This window comes from Alligator sinensis, unplaced genomic scaffold, assembly GCF_000455745.1.
Source record: "Alligator sinensis unplaced genomic scaffold, ASM45574v1 scaffold442_1, whole genome shotgun sequence".
Lineage (NCBI taxonomy): Eukaryota > Metazoa > Chordata > Crocodylia > Alligatoridae > Alligator > Alligator sinensis.
This window is the reverse complement of record NW_005841829.1, coordinates 1,561,689-1,566,741: the sequence shown is the minus strand read 5'-3', so window position 1 is coordinate 1,566,741 and position 5,053 is coordinate 1,561,689. Positions and strand designations below refer to the sequence as shown.

At 46.1% G+C, this 5,053-nt stretch overlaps 1 non-coding gene across 1 annotated transcript; it reads left to right on the top strand.

Annotated features, from left to right (window-relative positions):
• The first annotated feature begins 4,340 nt into the window (after positions 1-4,340).
• TRNAT-AGU lies at positions 4,341-4,414 on the top strand. Its single transcript has one exon. It is a non-coding gene; the product is annotated as a tRNA-Thr (tRNA).
• The last annotated feature ends 639 nt before the right edge of the window (positions 4,415-5,053 follow it).

Sequence of the window (5,053 nt, the reverse complement as noted above, 5' to 3'; positions counted from 1 at the left end):
TCCCCTTAATTTCCTGTGTAGATGTATTCTGGATGTGCTAATTTTCTTCTGCTTCCCAGGGGATGTGACCATTACTGTCTTATGTGGAAGTGCGGGCAGATCACCAACCCCACCAAACAGAGGTTGTGACATGTGGAGAAGAGCGCTGTGCTTTCTGCTTGTTCACCTTAGCAGCTATAGCTAAGCTTCTCATGAAAGGAAGGAAAGGTTAGAAGAGGAGGGAGACTCCTGCTGCTCCTGCAGGGCAAAAATGGGCTCATATTGCAGGAGTGATTCTATGGTGGGCTACTTCTCTGACAGCAGGCCTAGGACCTCAGATGGCTTAATTTTCTTTTCCTATAAGAAGTTTCAAATGAATGAAGCACAACAGAGCTATGCAGATGATTCAAAGCTGAAACTCATTGGAGTCTGGAATCAAAATTTTGAAGATTAAAGCTTTGGTTCTGAGAGCAGAACACCCCAGAGTTTTGAGGAAAACAGGTGTAAGCCTCCTCTGGTTTGAACAACATGTTTTTAGGTACTTGGAATACAGTACTAAAAATCGGACAGCACAGCATCATTTTTCCCATTGTCCTATTGAAACACTAAGATTGATAAATTCCCACAAATAATGATCAAGTTTCTTTGAGAACTTACGCTGGACCAGAAACTTAGCTGATGTAATAAAGCATAGCTGCTCTGTAAGTAATAAGACTATGCAGATTCACAGAGCTTAGATACCAACTCTAGGTAAATACTATAGGTAAACAGATACCATATCAGGGTAGAGGGTAGAACCAAAGCTTTAAAAAAGTATAAAGCAATTGAATGTTTAGGAATTCAGTTAATCAAAATATATTTGAAAGGAGCCAATGACTAATGAAATTTGCCACAAGATCCCAGACATTTTATTGAATGTTTTCTTCCATATAGCTACACTGTAGATATAAAATTGTTGTGGTCCCTGTGTGTGGGGGAGAATTGCAGATAAATTAGGGCTTCTACTGTATTCAGAACATGTAAAAGGAGATAAATATTTATCTGTTTTTCTGCTTTAATATTTTATATTTAAAAGTCACATTCATATACTATTGTAGCCTGGTGCTATAAAGAAGTGTCCTTCCCATCTGTAATTTGCAAGGTGTAGTATGGTTCTTTCTTTTTCAAAGTATTTGTTTGATTTTTGTTGTTTCTTAGTCTCTTGCTACTTGAGGATGGCAAAGTTCTTTGCAATTAATCAGCTCTTTAAGCAGCACCACATCCACTGGTCTCCCAGGATCCCTGTAAGTCAGATAAATATTATTATACCCATTTTACATATGGTTAAAGTTGAGAGAGAGAAGACAGTTTGTCTAAGATCACACAGCAAGGCGTCACCAGACCTGAGACTAACACTCATGAGTGATCATCTCCCAGTACTTTGTTCCAGCCACTGTATTATATGATATTGTAAAAATCAGGACCTGAAGATCTGTTCTAATTGTGAGCTCACCTGTAGAAAGTAAGTGGAAGCTCGTAAAATGTTACAACAAGCCATAAGAATGAATGCTTATAGAAGGGATATAGAAAGGGGACAGAAAGCTTGGCCTAGTCCGATGAGAAGGGCTTTGAATATAATTACAATACACTGGGCGCATCTACATAAGATGCTTAACTTCACATTAACATAATTTACTGCAAAGTAAGTATGTGCATCTACATGTGCATATACAGTAAACCTCCCTAATCCTGAGTAAATTTGCTACCTGCAAAAACAAGAAGCAAATTTACTTGGGATTAGTAATGGTGTTGTACTGCCCATGTAGACACCTGGCCAGGAGCAAAATCTACTCCTGGTCAGTCATCCACCAGGGGGTGGGCTATAGCTCCCTGCCCCTGGGAGTTCCTTGTTGCTGGGGCCTGCCACAGGATCCTGGGCGGGGACTATGATCCCCTGCCCCAGCAGCAGGGAGCTCCAAGCCCCTCACTCTAAGATCACAATCACCCTGCAGAGCTCAGGCTGGGAGACGAGGATCTCCAAGCAGTGGCCTTGCAATTGTGGAGGCAGCACTGGGAGCTCCCTGCTGGTGGAAGCTAGGGAGCTTTTTCCCCACCCAGTTCCATGAGTGCAGAGCTGGAGGGAGGAGGGAGCACAGACTGGGGAACTTAGATTTGAAATATGTTTAGGGTCAGAAGGGACCTTAGTAAATCATTGAGTCTGATCCCCTGCCCTGAGCAGGAAAGAGCACCGGGGTATAGATTTCATACATGTTTAGAACATCATAGATGTTTAAGAAACTTGTTTCCCCCCAGCTCTGCGAGCACAAAGTTGGGTGGGGAACAAGCTCCCCAGCCTGTTCCCATTCTTCCCCCGTCAGCTCCATGCTCATGGAAAACAAACTCCGCAGCCCCTGCCCTGCTTGCCTGGGTGGAGACAGTGTCCTCCTGCCCCAGCAGCAGGAAGCTTCCAGGTTTCACTCCCCAATCATGATCACAGAGTTAGGGCTGGGAACAAGGTCCTCAGCCCCCATTCTGTGATCACAGTTGTGATCATGGAGCAGGGGTTGGAGCTCCCTGCATGGGGACAGTTCTCCTTGATTGGGACACTTCCCACCCAGCCACAGGCTGCACATGCAGACTTCCCTGTGCAGCCTGAGGCTGGCCAAGAACTGTTTCAGTCAGGTGCAGGTTCCAGCCCCGTGCCCTGATTGGGTGATTCAGACATGGGGCTTGGAGAGAGCTGCAGGGATGAGGAAGGTCCCAGCCCCCTGCTCTGATTCACTGGTGGAGCAGCTAGCAGTTCGCTACCTGGGATAGCGATAGAAGAGGTGTTGCACTTTATGTAAAAGAGCCATATGATTGCTCAGAGCTCCAGTACGAAGCTGAAGATAGGTCTGTTGTGAATCTCTGGGTTAGGGTCAGAGAGGAGAGCAACAAGGGTGATGTTGTGGTGGGCGTCTGCTATAAACTGCCACACGAGGAATAAGTGGTAGATGAGACTTTCTTCAAACAACTAGTGGAAGTTTCCCGATTATAGGCCCTGGTTCTCATGGGGGACTTTAATCACCCTGACATCTGCTGGGAGGGCAATACAGCAGGGCACAGGTAATCTAGGAAGTTTTTGGAAAGTGTCAGGGGCAACTTCCTGGTGCAAATGCTGGAGCAGCCAACTGGGGGCCATGCTTTTGCTGCTCACAAACAGGGAAGAATTGGTGGGGAATGCAGTAGTGGATGGCAACTTGGGCAGTACTGACCGTGAGACGATAGAGTTCAGGATCCTGAGCAAAGAAAGGATGGAGGGCAACAGAGTAAGGACTCTGGACTTCAGAAAAGTACACTTTGACTCACTCAGGGAACTTATGGGCAGGATCCCCTGGGAAGCCAGTCTTAGGGGAAGAGGAGTCCAGGAAAGCTGGCTGTACTTCAAAGAAAACTTACTGAAAGTGCAGGAATAAACCATCCCATTGTGCAGGAAGAGTAGCAAATATGGCAGAAGACCAGAAGACCAGCTTGGCTTATCAGGGAACTCTTCAGTGAACTAAATCACAGAAAGGAAGCTTATAAGAAATGGAAACTTGGACAAATAACTAGGGAGGAATATAAGAGTGTTGCTCGAGCATGCAGGGATGAAGTCAGGAAGGCCAAAGCTCACAGAATTGCAGCTAGCAAGGGATGTGAAGGGTAACAAGAAGGGTTTCTACAAATATGTTGGTAGCAAGAGGAGGATCAGGGAAAGTGTGGGTCCCTTACTGAATGGCACAGGCACCTTGTGACAGAGGATGCAGAAAAGGCTGAAGCACTCAATGCCTTCTTTGTCTCAGTATTCACAGGCAAGGTCAGCTCCCAGACTACTGCACTGGGCAGCACAGTTTGGGAGGAGGTGAGCAGCCCTCCATGCTAAAAGAACAGGTCAGGGACTACTTAGAAAAGCTGGACATCTACAAGTCCATGGGGCCAGATGGGATGCACTTGAGGGTGCTGAGGGAGTTGGCTGATGTGATTGCAGAGCCATTGACCATAATCTTTGAAAACTCATGGTGATCAGGATAGGTCCTGGCTGATTGGAAAAGGGCAAACATAGTGCTCTTATTTAAGAAAGGGAAAAAGGAGGATCCAGGGAACTACAGACCAGTCAGCCTAACCTCAGCCCCTGGAAAAATCATGAAGCAGATCCTGAAGAAATCCATTTTCTAAGCACTTGGAGGAGAAAAAGGTGATTAGTAACAGTCACCATGGATTCACCAAGGGCAAGTCATTCCTGACCAACCTGATTGCCTTCTATGATGAGGTGACTGGCTTGGTGTATATGCGGAGACCAGTGGATGTGGTCTACCTTGATTTTAGCAAGACTTTTCATATAGTTTCCCACAATGATTTACATGGGCACTGTGGCTTAGTTGGTTAAAGCACTTGTCTAGTAAACAGGGGATCCTGGGTTCAAATTCCAGCAGTGCCTGCTTTTCCTTTGGGCACAGAGGGAGACTATCTCAGTGCGAGGAAAACGGGGGAAAGGAGCCAAAAAATGTCCTTTTCTGTTTAGAAAAATACAGGGGAGCCTAAGGGCAAAAAAGAGGCATATAGGCAGTGGAAGGAGGGGGAAGCTATGCCTACTTGGCTCGTACTTGCAGGGAGGCAGTTAGAAAGGCCAAAGTAACTACAGAGCTGAGGCTAGCAGCACAAATTAAGGACAACAAAAAGTCTTTTTTTAGGTATGTAGGGAGTAAAAGGAAGGCACGGGGCAGCGTAGGACCGCTACCGAACAAGAAGGAGCAATTAGTGACAGAGATGGGGGACAAGGCTGAGCTATTCAATGAGTGTTCCTGAACAGGGCTCAAGATAAGTCCTTGATGGGTTCTTAGTTGGGCATCAGAGAGACACCGGCTCACCAACTGTTGATGCTGACTTGGTGCAGAGTCACTTGGATGGACTGGATGTGTTCAAGTCAGCAGGCTGGGATGAGCTGCATATGAGGGTACTGAAAGAAGTGGCCTGTGTCATAGTAAAACCACTGGCATGGCTGTATGAGCACTCATGGCACTTGGGTCAGGTCCTGGAGGACTGGAAAAGGGCCAATGTGGTCCCTATTTTCAAGAAG